The sequence below is a fragment of the Amblyraja radiata genome, chromosome 13, assembly GCF_010909765.2.
Source record: "Amblyraja radiata isolate CabotCenter1 chromosome 13, sAmbRad1.1.pri, whole genome shotgun sequence".
In the NCBI taxonomy this organism is placed as follows: Eukaryota; Metazoa; Chordata; class Chondrichthyes; order Rajiformes; family Rajidae; genus Amblyraja; species Amblyraja radiata.
In genome coordinates this window covers 46,061,644-46,080,545 of record NC_045968.1, presented here as the reverse complement: position 1 = coordinate 46,080,545, position 18,902 = coordinate 46,061,644, and the positions used below count along the sequence as shown (strand labels likewise).

At 45.8% G+C, this 18,902-nt stretch overlaps 1 protein-coding gene across 1 annotated transcript in view; it reads right to left on the bottom strand.

Moving 5' to 3' along the window:
- Positions 1-18,902, bottom strand: part of LOC116979969 — an 89,322-nt gene that overhangs the window by 45,821 nt on the left and 24,599 nt on the right. The gene's annotated exons all lie outside the window — the stretch shown is intronic.

Sequence of the window (18,902 nt, the reverse complement as noted above, 5' to 3'; positions counted from 1 at the left end):
ATTTTTTTGCTAATGGCCTCTTTACAAATCCCAATGGAGCATTTCATAAGCAATGAATACAGCATCTGAGAGCTTCAAATGCACTGCCAACTAGTAACGTCTTGACTATTTTTTTTGTTACAATAATCGTATTTTTCTGGTTTAAATCAAGTTTATTTGGAAAACATTCCAAAACATTGTTCACATGATTATAATCACAATGTTGTTGTATTTGACTGATCATAGAAAGCAACCTTCTCCAAAAACATTGGTGGCAAGACCATTGAAATTGTAAGGGAGATAGATCAAAAAGCAGACAGTCAGGGGTACATCTTGAAGCCTTAATGGTATATAAACGGGCAACATCAAGCTGCTTTCCCCTTTTAATATTTTCCTGTTTTGATTCTCACATTTTCTTCATTGTCGCTATGGTCTTCAAACACTGTGCCTCCGCCATCACAAATACCATTCAAATGGATGGCTTCATCTGCTTGTTCAGAGAAAATCGTGGGAAGTGTAGGGATCAGTGGACAAACATCTACAAGATGGAGGAAGCCAATGAGGTCTTCAGTAAATACTCATCTGTACACGGAAGAATATTGTGGTTGGAAAATTCAGGGAGGGTCAGTGCATTTCCAGAACCTTACCATTGAAAAGGAAGAAGTATTAAATGGCTTATATTATTCTATCTATCTTCTATCCATATTCTTATCTATCTATCTATCTATCTATCTATCTATCTATCTATCTATCTATCTCTCTATCTCTCTATCTCTCTATCTCTCTATCTATCTATCTATCTATCTATCTATCTATCTATCTATCTATCTATCTATCTATCTATCTATCTATCTATCTATCTATCTATCTATCTATCTATCTATCTCTATCTATCTATCTATCTATCTATCTATCTTCTATACTATTATTAAAACTCTCATCTTGTCCTCTTCCGGTTTGCGTTGTTTTTAAATTTGTGCAAAACCATTACCGTATATTGCTAGGATTTTTTCGACACCTTAATCGCCGTTCTCCTCTACACCAAGCGCACCAAGTTTAGTTCCGATCGGTGAAACATTACAAAAATTATTGGCCTGTTATTCGCTGGGATGGTGACGCCCCTTCCGGCGCCTGCTGTCAATCACCGGCTCTGAGAATAAAGCTGAAGGGGCGGTAAGATCAGTAAGACTGTAGATGACATTACAACTAGTGTTATTGTTAACAGTAAAGTGGGCTTTGCTTGGCTATAGAACAATATTGCAGAATTGGTAAGGTGGGCAGATCTGAGGCAGATAGAATTTAAAAATGTGAGGTGATGCATTTTGGTGTGGATTCACCTGGAAGTTGCCTCCATGTGAGAGAGATTGGATAATGTGGGTTTGATTGGAGCAGAGAAAGCTGAGGGAGGAGAAGGAGGAGGAGAGTCCTGTATGAGGTATTCAAAATAATGAGGGGAATAGACAGGAGAGGTATTGAGGGGCTGATTGACTGTGTGTTTTTCCCATTGCAGAGGTGTCAATGAGCAGAGGCCATGGATTTCAGGTATGGGGTAACATATGTAGATTTGCATTGAGGAAGCATTATTTTACAACTGGAGGATAGAATGCATGCTTAAGGGGTCGGTGGAGGGCCAGCAGCTATTTTCCAGCATTCCCCTTGAAATAAAAAGATATGCATTTATAAAACACCTTTCGTATTCCTTTCACAACATCCCAAAGTGCGTCACAGTCTAATGAATGCCAGTGTGGTCCCTGTTGTAACGCAGTGAATTTGTGAACAACACGATAACCTGTTTTACAAAACTGTTTGACAAAAACTATTGGTCAGGACACCAGGAATATCTTCTCTGTGAGTCCATGCTCTGAATCTACCTGAGCGAGCGGATGGGCTTTGTTTTAATGACGTGTCTGGAAGAGGATCCCTGTACCGTACAGCAGTCTATACTGGAGCATCAACCTATAGTTTTGTGGTCTTCGAACTTAGAGATTGTAATTGTAATTGTAATTGATTTTATTAGCCAAGTATGAAAACAAAACATGTAAATCATACGAGGAATTTGATTACAGTCATACCAAAATAGCAACGAAACACACAACCACAGAAAACTTTAACATAAACATCCATCACAGCGGCTCCTCCACATTCCTCACTGTGATGGAAGGCAATAAAGTCTAATCTTCTTTCCTCCTTTTTCTCCCGCGGTAGAGGGAGTCAACCAGTCGGGGCGATTGAAGCTCCCGCAGCCGGTGATCGAAGCTCCCATGTCGGGACGATTGAAGCTCACGCAGCCGGCGATCGAAGCTCCCATGTCGGGGCGATTGAAGTACCCGTGATCGGGGCAGTCGAAGCTCCTGCAGCTTGGAGCTCCCATTTAGCCAGTCCCTGACAAAGGGATCACGAGCTCCATGATGTTAAAGTCTGCAGGCTCCCACGGTTGGGGCTCCCAAAGTCAGTCCCCAGCTAGAGGCTGCCAGCTTCACGATGTTAGGCCACAGTGCAAACGGAGATACGATAAGGAAAAAGTCACATCTCGGTTGAGGAAAGAGATAAAAAAAGTTTCCCCCACCCTCCACATAATCAATCAATCAATCTATCTATCTATCTATCTATCTATCTATCTATCTATCTATCTATCTATCTATCTATCTATCTATCTATCTAGCTATCTATCTATCTATCTATCTATCTATCTATCTATCTATCTATCTATCTATTAAAAGTCTGATCTTGGATGTGTATGTGTGTGTGTGTGTGTGTGTGTGTGTGTGTGTGTGTGTGTGTGTGTGTGTGTGTGTGTGTGTGTGTGTGTGTGTGTGCATGTGTGTGTGTGTGTGCGTGTGTGTGTGTGTGTGTGTGTGTGTGTATTTGTTTGTGTGTAATCACATCTTCGCGAAAAAATGACTCGGAAACGGTAACATTTTTACATATTCCATATAACCATATAACAATTACAGCACGGAAACAGGCCATCTCGGCCCTTCTAGTCCGTGCAGAACACTTACTCTCACCTAGTCCCATCTATCTGCACTCAGACCATAACCCTCCATTCCTTTCCCGTCCATATACCTATCCAATTTATTTTTAAATTATAAAATCGAACCTGCCGCCACCACTTCCACTGGAAGCTCATTCCACACAGCCACCTGAGTAAAGAAGTTCCCCCTCGTGTTACCCCTAAACTTTTGTCCCTTAATTCTCAAATCATGTCCTCTTGTTTGAATATTCCCTACTCTCAATGGAAAAAGCTTATCCACGTCAACTCTGTCTATCCCTCTCATAATTTTAAAGACCTCTATCAAGTCCCCCCTTAACCTTCTGCGCTCCAAAGAATAAAGACCTATCTGGTTCAACCTTTCTCTGTAACTTAGGTGCTGAAACCCAGGCAACATTCTAGTAAATCTCTTCTGTAATCTCTCTATTTTGGTGACATCTTTCCTATAATTTGGCGACCAAAATTGTACACCATACTCCAGAATTGGCCTCACCAATGCCTTGTACAATTTTAACATTACATCCCAACTTCAATACTCAATGCTCTGATTTATAAAGGCCAGCACACCAAAAGCTTTCTTTACCACCCTATCTACATGAGATTCCACCTTCAGGGAACTATTCCTAGATCCCTCTGTTCAACTGCATTCCTCAATTCGCTACCATTTACCATGTACGTCCTATTTTGATTTGTTCTGCCAAGATGTAGCACCTCACACTTATCTGCATTAAACTCCATCTGCCATCTTTCAGTCCACTCTTCCAAATGGCCTAAATCTTTCTGTAGACTTTGAAAATCTACTTCATTATCCACAATACCATCTATCTTAGTATCATCTGCATACTTACTAATCCAATTTACCACATCATCATCCAGATCATTGATGCATATGACAAACTATTCCGGTAGACATTTTCCCCATGAAGTCCAAAATCGTCTTATCTGAAAATGTCATGCTTTATTTCTGGAGTTATTACTGAAAATGTTCAAAAATATGACAAAACTTTGAATTTAAAAAAGACTGCCTTTCGCTGATGATGTCACATTGGGTATGCGTGCCGTCTTCCTCATGCTGCGAGTGACGTCACCCCCCCACCTTTCCCCCCCCCCCCCACCCCCCGTTATTCAAAAGACACCACCGGAGATGAAGTTGGGCAGTGGACTGAAGACCAAAGATCATGGCTGAAGACCCTCCCCCCCCCCCCCACCCGGCCTCTCTACCCCCGGCCTCTCTCTCCCTGGCCTCTCTTCCCCCCCCCCAACTTCTCTCCCCCCCGGCCTCTCTCCTCCCCAGGCCTCTCTCCCCCGGCCTCTCTCCCCCCGGCCCCCTCTTCCACCTCCCCCATCTTTTCCACCCCTCTCTCTCTCCCCCCCCTCCTCTAACCCCCATTCCTCTTCCCCCTCCTCCTCTCTCTCCCCTGGCCTCTCTTTCCCTCAGCCTCTCTCCCCTTGGGCCTCTCTCCCCCCCCCCGACCTCTCTCCTCTCTCCCCCCAGTCCCCCCCCTCTCTCCCCCCCTCTCCCCACCTCCCTCTCCCCACCCCTCTCTCCCTGTCTCTGCCCCTCTCCCTCTCTCTTTGCCCCTCTCTCTGTCTCTGCCCCCTGAATCTCACAGTCCTCCACCCAACATTTGCAACAATGTTGCCATCATAGAACACTTAGTCGCGGTCCTGGCAGCAAGTGATTGAACAGGAGGGGGAAGGGCCAGGGGAAATGGATTTGGAATTGGAAGTGCTGGGATTGGCAGGGGAAGTGCAATTGAAATTTTTTTTGTCCAATGTTGGGGGAGGCAGCGGAGTGGTGGAATCTTACGTTGGGGAACGGATTGCATTGGGGGACCAGGCCTCCCGTCAGGACTATGGGTGAGTGGTGGAATATGTGGGCGAAAAGGGCAGTGTGGGAGGTCAGGAAAGATAGGGGAGGGGAGGAGTGGGGGGGATAGAGGGATAGGAGGAGGTAGGGAGGGGAGAGGAGTTATGGAGGGGAGGGAGGGAGTGACAGGATAGGGGAAAGGAGAGATGAGGGATTGTGAGGAGAGGGGAAAGAAGAGGGAGGGTGAAGAGGAGGGGGAGGGAATGCTGGGGGATGAGGGGAAATGAGCTGTGCCTGCGCAGTTGGGGGCTATGTGTGAGTAGTGCAATATTGCGCTGGGGGGGGGGGGCGGGTTGCATTGGGGGAACGGGTGAGTGGTGGAATATTGCATTGGGAAACGAGTTGCATTGGGGACCAGGCCTCCCGTGCGACAGGGACCCAACAGGTCCCACTTAGTCTAGTACAAAACTAAAGATACACTAAAACAACATTTAACTGCAGACTAATAAAACAACAAAGAGAGAAAGGGATGAAACAGACTGTTGGCGAGGCAGCCATTGTACAGCGGCACCTGGTGGATATCAAGATGAGCATACAACCAACCAAGACAGAGCAAGTGAAGAAATCTGAAGACTTTCATCAAGTTATAGTCGCTCACCTCGGGAACAAAAAAAAAGTCAGCAAATATTTCAGCCGTGAAACGTAATGCCATGTCCATATTTGTGGTTATTTGTTGTCATTCCCCAAGTCCAAAGTTACAAGTCTTCCATTTTATGTTTGATGTGATGCCACAGTCTTTTCATGTAAGGTCTTCCCATTTCTTAAACCGTTTTCCCATACATGCCCTGGGCATCTGTTCTTCCATATGTTTTGCATTTTACTTGAGATTTGGAAATAAACAAATGTATTGTTTCCAGAGATTTCGGACTATAACTAAGAGCTCTCACTGTGTGTCTAGTATTATTTGGAGGCATGAATTCCAACAATGTGCGTACACATGCATACAAGCACATGCACACGCACACGCACACGCACACACACATACACATGCACATGCACACAGCCACTGGTGACATGTTTAATTAGCTTGAAAGTGCTCTAGTCTTTGTTAACACAGAGGATGATGAGTGTCTGGCGCATGATGCAGGGGTGGTGGTGGAAGCAGATACAATCATGACTTCCAGGTAGGCACGTTGATATACAGGGATTGGAGCGATCTGGATTTTGTGCAGACAGGTAGAGTTGGTCTTGGCATCATGCTCAGCACAGAAGGATCAGTTCCTGTTCTACGTTCTATGTCTACGTTCAACATCAGAGGTTGAGAAATTTGTGGGCCAGAAGGAAGGTATTTGGAGAGAGTGCGAGATAAAGGGTCCATGTTCTTTTGCAGCTGCCCGATTGATTAGTCTTCCTTCCCCGTTAGGCCCGACTACCTGAAAGTGCTGTAAATCTAGTTTGGAGGAGGGGCAAGAATTAAAGCGAATAGTCAAGGTCAAACAAAAACTGGGACTGTAGGAGTAGATCTCCCTCTCAATGACGGGCTAGAACTTGGCTATTTGATACAAGGTGCTGTCAGTGTTGCTCTACATGGTGTAGGTGAAGCTCAGGCCCTGCACCTCTGCTGCGGTAATCACCCCAATCATTTTCCATTGCATCTGGAGATCCTAATTGAACCCGGAATTTGATTTCTAATTATGCTTTACACTAATGTCTTGTTTATTTACAGTTTTTTTCCCTTTATATTGCACAACTTGGGTGTACTCTTATGCAATTTATATATCATTTATGTTTTTGTACGTTGAATGTGCCTATGAAACAGCTACACGGAAGATTTTCATTGTCTAAGGAAGAACTGCAGATGCCGGAAAAATCGAAGGTAGACAAAAATGTTGGAGAAACTCAGCAGGTGAGGCAGCATCTATGGAGCGAAGGAATTAGGTAGGTCACGTCACTTATTGCTTCGTTCCGTAGATGCTGCCTCACCCGTTGAGTTTCTCCAGCATTTTTGTCTACCTTCGATTTTTCCGGCATCTGCAGTTCTTCCTTAGACAATGAAAATCTACCATGGAAGATTTTCATTGTACTGCTACCTCACCATATCTGTGCATATGATACTAGACTTGCTTTGAGGTGACGTTTAGGTATATTATTGTCATGTGTACCAAGGTACAGTCATTTCATTTGCGTGCTAGCCAATCCAATCACATAATACTATACATAAATAGAACCAAGCCAATCTCAAGTACAATAGGTAGAGAAAAGGGAAAGATACAAAGTGCAAAATATAGTTCTCAGCATGGTAGCATCCCAGTTCCGGAGACAAAGCCCGTTGCACGCAATGGGGTAGAGGTGAGTTGGACAGCACTCTAGCATACGGAAGGACCGTTTAGAAGTTTGATGGGCATATTTGACGGGTTGCAAAACACGTCTTGAGATGACAGATAAAAAAGCCGTCCTATGTCCCACTTCTAACACACACACACACACACACGCACACGCACACGCACACGCACACGCACACGCACGCACGCACGCACGCACGCACGCACGCACGCACGCACACACACACACACACACACACACACACACACACACACACACACACACACACACACACACACACACACACACACACACACACACACACACACACTGCCCTCAAGAAGGCTGTAATGTGGATGAGAAGTCATTATGGAGTGTGCATTTGCTAAGATGATCTGGAAAGGGATGCAAGGAATCTTGTCGAGGTTTGACTGGAGCAGCTGTGTAACAGAGTACTCTCTGATCTATCGGCTGTTCTCAGGAATGCATGTCCGGATCAACAACAACTGCTGCTGGCACAGCATTAACGTGGTGAATGATTCACAAAAAGTGTTGGTTTCCAGTGCAATCACATGTCCATAAGCAAATGCTGCTCAGCCTTGGTGCAACCAATGCAGAGATTGGAGGGAAAGACTGCAATCGAAGGCCCTGCTAGCACAGGACACTGAAAGGGACTGACACATACCTTGGAAGCACTTGATATGTGCATTGTTGAAAAAGGCCATGTGGGTGCCATTGAAACCTTCTAAACAGAATGCATTGATTCAATTACACAATAAATGTAAACAAAGACATGTACTAGAAACATAGAAACATAGAAAATAGGTGCAGGAGTAGGCCATTCGGCCCTTCGAGCCTGCACCGCCATTCAATATGATCATGGCTGATCATCCAACTCGTATCCATGTACCTGCCTTCTCTCCATACCCTCTGATCCCCTTAGCCACAAGGGCCACATCTAACTCCCTCTTAAATATAGCCAATGAACTGGCCTCAACTACCTTCTGTGGCAGAGAATTCCACAGATTCACCACTCTCTGTGTAAAAAAAGATTTTCTCATCTCGGTCCTAAAAGATTTCCCTCTTATCCTTAAACTGTGACCCCTTGTTCTGGATTTCCCCAACATCGGGAATAATCTTCCTGCATCTAGCCTGTCCAACCCCTTAAGAATTTTGTAAGTTTCTATAAGATCCCCCCTCAATCTTCTAAATTCTAGCGGGTACAAGCCGAGTCTATCCAGTCTTTCTTCATATGAAAGTCCTGCCATCCCAGGAATCAGTCTGGTGAACCTTTCTGTACTCCCTCTATGGCAAGAATGTCTTTCCTCAGATTAGGAGACCAAAACTGTACGCAATACTCCAGGTGTGGTCTCACCAAGACCCTGTACAACTGCAGTAGAACCACCTTGCTCTTAAATCCTTTTGCTATGAATGGTAACATACCATTCGCTTTCTTCACTGCCTCCTGCACCTGCATGCCTACTTTCAATGACTGGTGTACCATGACACCCAGGTCTCGCTGCATCTCCCCTTTTCCTAATCGACCACCATTCAGATAATAGTCTACTTTCCTGTTTTTGCTACCAAAGTGGATAACCTCACATTTATCCACATTATACTGCATCTGCCATGCATTTGCCCACTCACCCAACCTATCCAAGTCACCTTGCAGCCTCCTAGCATCCTCCTCACAGCTAACACTGCCCCCCAGCTTCGTGTCATCCGCAAACGTGGAGATGTTACATTCAATTCCCTCATCCAGATCATTAATCTATCTATCGATATTACTAAAAGTCTGTTCTTGACCGGTTTTGGCGATCTGTGCTGCGATTTCCGAGAGAACTCCGCCACCTACGGCCGTCATTTTTGGCCACCTCGCTCAGAGCCCCCCTCCGCCGCATGTGTGCCGAGGATTTTTCCAGTCGATGAAAAATGACAGAGATATTAATGATTTTACAAAATTCCCCATTCTCTGTGCTGCCCCCGCTGGCGGCAGGGGGGGATGGACTATAAAACCAGGAAGTGGTGTGCCTCAATTAGTCTGCAAGCTGGAGGAAGGCAGAGGGTTACGTTTCTCTGAGCTGTGAATAGCACTGAACACATGTCCACACAACTGTGAGTAATTACCCTTAATGTGGTTTGAAAATGAAAATATGGTTAAAGTAAAAAAGCACTGACTGCAAATGGTTGTTTGGGGGGGTTTGGGTTGAAATAAGAAGGCACTCTCTCTTCCCCCCCCCCTCTCCTCTCCCCCCCCCTCTCCTCTCCCCCCCCTCTCCTCTCACCCCCCCTCCTCTCCCCCCCCACCTCCCCCCCGTCTCCTCTCCTCTCACCCCCCTCTCCTCTCCCCCCTCTCCTCTCCCCCCTCTCCTCTCCCCCCCCCTCCTCTCCCCCCTCTCCTCTCCCCCTCCTCTCCTCTCCACTTCCCCCTCTCTCTCTCCCCTCTTTTTCTCCCCCTCCTCCCCTCCATCCCCTCCCCCACCATCCCTCCCCTAAACCCCCCTCCCCACACCCCTACCCCTTCCCTCCACCCCCTCCCTGCTCCCCACCTCTCCACCTCCCCTCACCTCACCCCCCTCTCAGCACACACCCTCACTCCCCCCTCTCCTTTCTCCCCCCCCTCTCCTCTCCCTCTCCTCTCCCCCCCCTCTCCTCTCCCCTCCCTCTCCTCTTCCCCCCTCTCCTCCCCCCCCTCTCCTCCCCCCCTCTCCTCTCCCCCCCTCTCCTCTCCCCCCTCCTCTCCCCCCCTCTCCTCTCCCCCCTCCTCTACCCCCTGTCCTCAACCCCCTCTCCTCACCCCCCCCCTCTCCTCTCCCCCCCTCTCCTCTCCCCCTCTCTCTTTCTCCCCTCTTTTTCTCCCACTCCTCCCCTCCCCCACCGTCCCTCCCCTAAACCCCCCTCCCCTCCACACACCCCTACCCCCTTCCCTCCACCCTCCCTGCTCCTCACCTCCCACCCTCCCCTCACCTCTCCCCCCTCTCTCCCCCTTACTCTCACCCTCTCTCTCTCCTCCCCTCCACCCCCACCTTGCCCCTCTCACCGACCCTCCCTCTTCTCCTCGCCACCCCCTCTCCCTCTTGCCCCTCTCTCTGTGTCTCAGCCCCTTCTCTCTCTGCCCTCACTCTCTACCCCCCCCCTCTCCAGATGTGACTGCAAGTTGGGGGCTATGTGTCAGTAGATAGGGTGGCTATGGGGTAAAAGGAGCAAATTAATAATATTAATATAATATCACGGGGGGTAATTAGCGTGAGTGCGGGGGGGGGGATAGTTAGTGTGTGTGACGCTGCATGCCGCCTCCCCCCCCCCCACAATCGCATGTTGGGGGAACAGACCCAACGGGTCTGCACTTGGTCTAGTATCTATATTACTAAAAGTCTGTTCTTGACCGGTTTTGGCCATCTGTGCTGCGATTTCCGAGAGAACGCCGCCACCTACGGCCATCATTTTTGGCCACCTGGCTCAGAGCCCCCCTCCGCCGCATGTGTGCCGAAGATTTTTCCCGTCGATTAAAAATGACAGAGATATTAATGTTTTTACAAAATTCCCCATTCTCTCTGCTGCCCCCGCTGGCGGCAGGGGGGAGGGACTATAAAACCAGGAAGTGGTGTGCCACACAGTCTCTTCAAGATGGAGGAAGGCAGAGGGTCACGTTTCTCTGAGCTGTGAATAACACGGAACACATGTCTACTCAAATGTAAGTGCCCTTAGTGGTTCTAAAATGCTTGCAGAATGTGTCTATTGGTTCTAAAGCTTGCAAAAAAATGTCTATTGGTTCTAAAGCTTGCAAAAGGTGTCTCTATTGGTACTAAAGCTTGCAAAAAAATGTCTATTGGTTCTAAAGCTTGCAAAAAATGTCTATTGGTTCTAAAGCTTGCAAAAAGTGTCTCTATTGGTTCTAAAGATTGCAAAAAAAATGTCTATTGGTTCTAAAATGGTTCATACTAGCGCTCCAGAAAGCGCCCCCTCCCCCCCCCCCCCTGCCCCCCTCTCCCCCCTGCCCCCCCTCCCCTGGTTGGCCTGGCTTGGGTGTGTCTTGAAATTGAAAGGCACTACTTACTGCAAATGGTGATATGAAGTTGAAAGGCACTACTTACTGCAAATGGTGGCTTGGGAGCTTTGGCTTGAAGTTGAAAGGCACTATTACTGCAAATGGTGACTTGGTTGCTTTGGCTTGAAGTTGAAAGGCACTTCTTACTGCAAATGGTGGCTTGGTTGCTTTGGCTTGAAGTTGAAAGGCACTACTTGCTGCAAATGGTGGCTTGGGTGTGGATTGAAGTTGAAAGACACCACTTACTGCAAATGGTGGCATGAAGTTGAAAGGCACTACTTACTGCAAATGGTGGATTGGTTGCTTTGGCTTGGTTGAAAGGCACTACTTACTGCAAATGGTGGCTTGGGAGCTTTGGCTTGAGGTTGAAAGGCACTACTTATAGGTATGTTGCAAAGCCTACCTGAAGCGTCGTTGAAGATCTGCCGCTGAGGTTGTGCGCGATTTTGGCGCCGTTTAGAGGGGGCGGGTTTAAAACGCGATTTTCTCTAAGCTGTTCCAATCGAAAATGTTCAGCCTAGTTAATTATTAACGAAAAATCGCTGATAGACCCCGTCGCAAAAGCTATTATTAGGTTTAAAGGCCTTGAATAATAGTTATAGTAGTTTAAAAATCAATCTTTAAACCCGTGACCGTCAGCAACCGCAGGGTCTCATAAAGAAAATAGCAGAAGTTAGGTTGTATATTTTTACATTAAAAAGGGCTTCTAAAGATCCCTTTATACTAAGTTTAATATTGCGAGTAGCTCAATTTGGGTCCATTATATCGCGCAGTATTTTTCTCGGCATTTGAGGCACAAATCTACCGCAATGTGAACGTTCTAAACCAGCGCGTTCCACAGGGACCCACTGGAAAGCTGATTTAAATGGGCATTTATTTACAGCAATTGAACACTGAATTCCTTCCATTTGGCCTATAAATTAATGTAAATGAGATTTAAAAATCATGTTTTATTGTGAATTATTTGTGAATATTATTTGGACATTTAGGCTATTTAAAAATGTTAATCATTTATTAAGAAATGGATAGATGTTTAGATCTAGTAATTGAAGTCTGAAATTAGCTACAATTAGGTAACTAACTAATTATATGCTTTAATTTCAGGTCATCCAAGTAAGATTATTTTATATTTGTTTCAGAATGCTTCAATCTATGATAACTGAAAATTTCATTCAGTTCTCTTAATTTTTAAGAAAGTTATGGGCTTTTGACTGTTCACGATCACAACTTTTTTGTTATGTCCATAGAAAATCAATAGGGAACAAGATGCTCATTTCCGAGTATGAAAATGGCCATAACTTTTTAAATACTTGAGATATGAAAGTGAATTAGATGTCAAATTAAACTTATTTTTATGCTTTATCTGATGGGATAAATTACAGACTTGATTTTTAAAATCTCAAAATTTTGTAACATTGCTACTACTTACTGCAAATGGTGGCTTGGGTGTGGCTTGGGTGTGGCTTGAAGTTGAAAGACACCACTTACTGCAAATGGTGGCATGAAGTTGAAAGGCACTACTTACTGCAAATGGTGGATTGGTTGCTTTGGCTTGAAGTTGATAGGCACTATTACTGCAAATGGTGGCTTGGGAGCTTTGACTTGAAGTTGAAAGGCACTACTTCCTGCAAATGATGGCTTGGGTGTGGCTTGAAGTTGAAAGGCACTACTTACTGCAAATGGGGACGTGGGTGCATTGGCTTGAAGTTGAAAGGCACTACACTGCAAATTGTGGCTTGAAGTTGAAAGGCACTACTTACCGCAAATGGTGGCATGAAGTTGAAAGGCACTACTTACTGCAAATGGTGGCTTGGGTGCTTTGGCTTGCAGTTGAAAGGCAGTACTTACTGCAAATGGTGGCTTGGGTGCAATGGCTTGAAGTTGAAAGGCATTACTTACTGCAAATGGTGGCATGAAGTTGAAAGGCACTACTTACTGCAAATGGTGACTTGGGTGTGGATTGAAGTTGAAAGACACCACTTACTGCAAATGGTGGCATGAAGTTGAAAGGCACTACTTACTGCAAATGGTGGCTTGGGAGTTTGACTTGAAGTTGAAAGGCACTACTTACTGCAAATGGAGGCTTGGGAGCTTTGGCTTGAAGTTGAAAGGCACTATTACTGCGAATGGTGGCTTGGTTGCTTTGGCTTGAAGTTGAAAGGCACTACTTACTGCAAATGGTGGCGGGAGCTTTGACTTGAAGTTGAAAGGCACTACTTACTGCAAATGGATGCTTGGGTGTGGCTTGAAGTTGAAAGGCACTACTTACTGCAAATGATGGCTTGGGTGTGGCTTGAAGTTGAAAGGCACTACTTACTGCAAATGGTGGCGTGGGTGCATTGGCTTGAAGTTGAAAGGCACCACTTACTGCAAATGGTGGCATGAAGTTGAAAGGTACTACTTACTGCAAATGGTGGCTTGGGTGCTTTGGCTTGAAGTTTAAAGGCACTACTGTAAATGCACTTCCTGTTTGCACTGTATATTGATTTTAGATAAAACGCTACCACTTACGGCTGTGATTTTTGGCCATCTTACTCAGTCCCCCTCCGCTGAGCAGATGCAGAGAATTCTTCCCATCAATGAAAAATAAAAGTGTTATTAGTTTTTTAAAAAATGTTGTGAATCTCTCCTGTCAATCACTCCATGAAAGCCACACCTTTTCCGGTGGGGGGGGGGGGTGGGGGGAGGATGGGTTATAAAACCCGGAAATGTGGGTGTGGCTCAGTCTCTGCAAGATGGAGGTGGGAGAGGTCACGACTCGCTGTCTTTAGTAGCTTTGCACCCTACTTCAAATGGTATGAAACTGCACTTGAATTTGGTGGCCTTGCACCCTGCTAGAAGTGGTAAGAAACTGCACTTGAATTTGCTGGCCTTATACCCGGCTTGAAATAGAATTTCAAGGATTAGCCGTGAGTCAACTACCAGCCCACCAGCCGTGAGTGAGTGAGTTGCCAGCACAACAGGCTTGATTGACTGAGATGCCAGCCCAAGAATCCATTTGGCGCAAAATTTGCATACTAGCCCTCTGGAAACCAGTCCCTTCAGCCCAGAAAGCCCCCCCCCCCCCAACTGGCCATCAATAGTAGAATTGGTGGAGAGGTGGAATATTGCGTTGGATGACCAGCCCTCCTGTGTGATGCTGGGACCCAACGGGTCCCACTTAGTCTAGTATATTACTAAATCTCTGTTCTTGACCGCTTTTGGCCGTCTGTGCTACGATTTCCGAGAGAACGCCGCCACTTACGACCATCATTTTTGGCCACCTCGCTCAGAGCCCCCCTCTGCCACATGTGTGCCGAGGATTTTTCCCGTTGATGAAAAATGGCAGAGATATTAATGTTTTTACAAAATTCACCATTCTCTCTGCTGCCCCAGCTGGAAGGTGGGGGAGGGACTATAAAACCAGGAAGTGGTGTGCCTTAATTAGTCTCTGCAAGATGGAGTTCTGTCAATTAGTCTCTGTCACTCTGAGCTCTGAATGAAACTGAACAAATGTCTACATCACTGTGAGTACCCTCAATGTGGTTTGAAAATGAATATATGGTTAGTTTGAAGTAAAAAAGCACTGCCTGCAAATGGTTGTTTGGGTTTGGGTTGAAGTAAAAAGGCGCTCTCTCTCTCTCTCTCTCTCTCCTCCTCTCTCTTTCCCTATCCCTCTCTCTTTCTCTCTCTCTCTCCCCTGTCTCTCTCCCTTTCTCTCTCACTCTCCCCTCCTCTCTCCCTCCCTCCTCTCCCCCCCTCTCCTCTCCCCCCTCTCCTCTCCCCCCTCTCCCCCCCTCTCTCCCCCCTCTCCTCTCCCCCTCTCCTCTCTTACCCCATCCTCTCTCCTCTCCCCCCTCTCTCCTCTCCCCCCCTCCTCTCTCCCCCCCCCTCCTCTCTTCCCCCTCTCCTCCCCCTCTCCTCTCCCCCCTCTCCTCTCCCCCCTCTCCACTCCCCCCTCTCCTCTCTCCCCCCTCTCCTCTCTCCCCCTCTCCTCTCCCCCTCTCCCCCTCTCCTCTCCCCCCTCCTCTCTCCCACCCCCCTCTCCTCTCTCCCACCCCCCTCTACTCTCTCCCTCCTCCTCTCCTCCCCCCACTCTCCTCTCCCCCTTCTCCTCTCCCCCTCTCCCCCTCTCCTCTCGCCCCTCTCCTCTCCCATCCCCCTATCCTCTCTCCCACCCCCCTCTCCTCTCTCCCTCCCCCTCTCCTCTCCCCTCTCCCCCCCCTCTTCCTCCCCCCACTCTCCTCCCCCCCCTCTCCTCTTCCCCCCTCTCCTCTTCCCCCCTCTCCTCTCTCCCCCCCTCTCCTCTCTCCCCCCTCTCCTCTCTCCCCCTCTCCTCTCCCCCCTCTCCTCTCCCCCCACTCCTCTCCCCCACTCTCATCTCCCCCTCTCCTCTCTTCCCCCTCTCCTCTTCTCCCCCCTCTCCTCTTCTCCCCCCTTTCCTCTTCTCCCCCCTCTCCTCTTCCCCCCCCTCCCCTCCCGCTCCTCTCCTCTCCCCCCCCTCTCCTCTCTGCCCCCTTCTCCTCTCTCCCCCCTCTCCTCTCCCCCCCCTCTCCTCCTCTCCCCCTTCTCCTCTCCCCCCCTCTCCTCGCCCCCCCTCTCCTCTCCCCCCCTCTCCTCACCCCCCCTCTCCTCTCCACCCCCCCCTCTCCTCTCCTCCCCTCTCCTCTCCCCTCCCCCCTGTGACGCTGCATGCCGCCTCCCCCCCACAACCGCACATTGGGGGAACAGACCCAACGGGTCTGCACTTGGTCTAGTATATATTGTAAATAGCTGGGGTCCCAGCACTGAGCCTTGCGGTACCCCACTAGTCACTGCCTGCCATTCTAAAAAGGACCCGTTTACTCCTACTCTTTGCTTCCTGTCTGCCAGCCAGTTCTCTATCCACATCAATACTGAACCCCCAATACCGTGTGCTTTAAGTTTCCATACTAATCTCTTATGTGGGACCTTGTCGAAAGCCTTCTGAAAGTCCAGATATAACACATCCACTGGTTCTCCCTTATCCACTCTACTAGTTACATCCTCGAAAAATTCTATAAGATTCGTCAGACATAATTTACCTTTCATAAATCCATGCTGACTTTGTCCAATGAATTCACCACTTTCCAAATGTGCTACTATCCCATCTTTAATAACTGACTCCAGCATTTTCCCCACTACCGACTAACTGGTCTGTAATTCCCCATTTTCTCTCTCCCTCCCTTTTTAAAAAGTGGGGTTACATTAGCTACCCTCCAATCCTCAGGAACTACTCCAGAATCTAAAGAGTTTTGAAAAACTATCATTAATGCATCCACTATTTCTGGGGCTACTTCCTTAAGTACTCTGGGATGCAACTTATCTGTCCCTGGGGATTTATCGGCCTTTAATCCATTCAATTTACCTAACACCACTTCCCGGCTAACCTGGATTTCACTCAGTTCCTCCATCTCATTTGACCCTCGGTCCCTTGGCTATTTCCAGCAGATTATTTATGTCTTCCTTAGTGAAGACAGAACCAAAGTAGTTATTCAATTGGTCTGCCATGTCCTTGTTCCCCATGATCAATTTGCCTGTTTCTGACTGCAAGGGACCTACATTTGTTTTAACTAATCTTTTCCTCTTCACATATCTATAAAAACTTTTGCAGTCAGTTTTTATGTTCCCTGAAAGTTTTCTTTCATAATCTATTTTCCCTTTCCTAATTAAGCCCTTTGTCCTCCTCTGCTGGACTGATCATATTGTTTTTTCCTGCGTAGATTTTTGAATAAAGTTATTATGAATAAAGATTATTTTTGAAATAGAAGAAAACAAAGGATTTGCAACATTACCCAATGAAGGTCTAGAAACATAGAAACATAGAAATTAGGTGCAGGAGTAGGCCATTCGGCCCTTCGAGCCTGCACCGCCATTCAATATGATCATGGCTGATCATCTAACTCAGTATCCCGTACCTGCCTTCTCTCCATACCCTCTGATCTCCTTAGCCACAAGGGCCACATCTAACTTAAATATAGCCAATGAACTGGCCTCAACTACCCTCTGTGGCAGAAAGTTCCAGAGGTTCACCACTCTCTGTGTGAAAAAAGTTTTTCTCATCTCGGTTTTAAAGGATTTCCTCCTTATCCTTAAGCTGTGACCCCTTGTCCTGGACTTCCCCAACATCGGGAACAATCTTTCTGCATCTAGCCTGTCCAACCCCTTAAGAATTTTGTAAGTTTCTATAAGATCCCCTCTCAATCTCCTAAATTCTAGAGAGTATAAACCAAGTCTATCCAGTCTTTCTTCATAAGACAGTCCTGACATCCCAGTCTGACTGTCTGACTGTTAACAAGTTGTAACTAGCTCACTGGCTATCTTTGAAAAAGGAAGGTGAGATGCTGTTACTGTGGCACCAGGCAACATTGAGATAATGAAGTGACATTTCAGGTCAAGACCCTTCTTCACACTGCCTGTCCCGCTGAGTCACTCCAGCATTTTGTGTCTCTCCATAAACCAGCATCTGCAGTTTCTTCCAACACATTTCATCTGCTTCACTGCGAAATCCCCTCAAGGTATGTCTACTTTGAAGAAGTTCTCCTCTCTCCGAAGAGAGTTCTGCAACACCCTCTCTTGTTGCTCCCCATCTGTGATTTCTCCTGCTCTCCAAGCTGAATTCCCATCATTCTGCACTCCTGTATTCAATACGCCAATCTCCTACATATTTCCTGTAATATATTTTTTTATTAAAGGTAATCAATTACAATGCTTCAAACAACTTTATATCAAATTAATTCAATTTGCATTAAGTAAAACACTAGTAATACTTATCTACTGTTTTTTTAGAAATAATGATAGAGAAAGAATAGAGAAAGAATAAATCATTAAGAGAGTGATTAAATAATAATTTGATTATATATAAGAAAGAAAAGAGAAACGAAAAAAAAAAAAAAAAAAAAAAAAAAAAAACATTTTTAGTAACCACAATATGTATTATTAATAACACTACTACAAGTGATAGTATCAATAAAGACATATATGTAATTCCAATATAAAATGAATTATTCTCACCAAATCCCGCAGGGTGCACGTCGAGCTGTGTTGCCAAGAACAGCTACTTCTCTAAATACTGTATATATGGAGACCATATCTGTTCAAAAGAATTATACTTGTCCAATAGGACAAATCTAATTCTTTCCAGATGTAACGTCTCCATCATCTCTGTTGCCCACATTTTGGTTGTGGGGGATAATGTTCCCTTCCAAAATTTCAATATGATTTTTTTTCCAATTATTAAACAGTAATCAAAGAAATTTCTTTGATTTACTGTAAGTGATAGATGTAAATCCGGAATTCCAAATATTATTAGCTTTGGGTTAGGGTCCAATTTAACTTTGATGACTTCAGAAATAACTTTAAAGATTTCTGTCCAGTAATAATTCAATTTAGGACATGTAACGAAACTATGTATTAAATTTGCCTCTGCTTTCTTGCACTTATCACAAATAGCGGAGAGATTCGGAAAAATACTATTTAATTTAGTTTTCGAATAATGTAACCTATATAATACTTTAAATTGTATCAGTATATGTCTGGCGTTTAATGAACACTGGTGTATTCGTTGTATACTTTCTTCCCAGTTTTCTTTTGTTATAGCCAATCCCATTTCATTTTCCCATGCTTGACGATATACTTCCGTTATTGGATTCTCCTTATCCAAAATGATGTTATATATATAGGCTATTAATTTTTCTGTATTTGGATATAAATTAAACAGTTCATCTAACAATCCTGCTTCTTTATTTTTATAA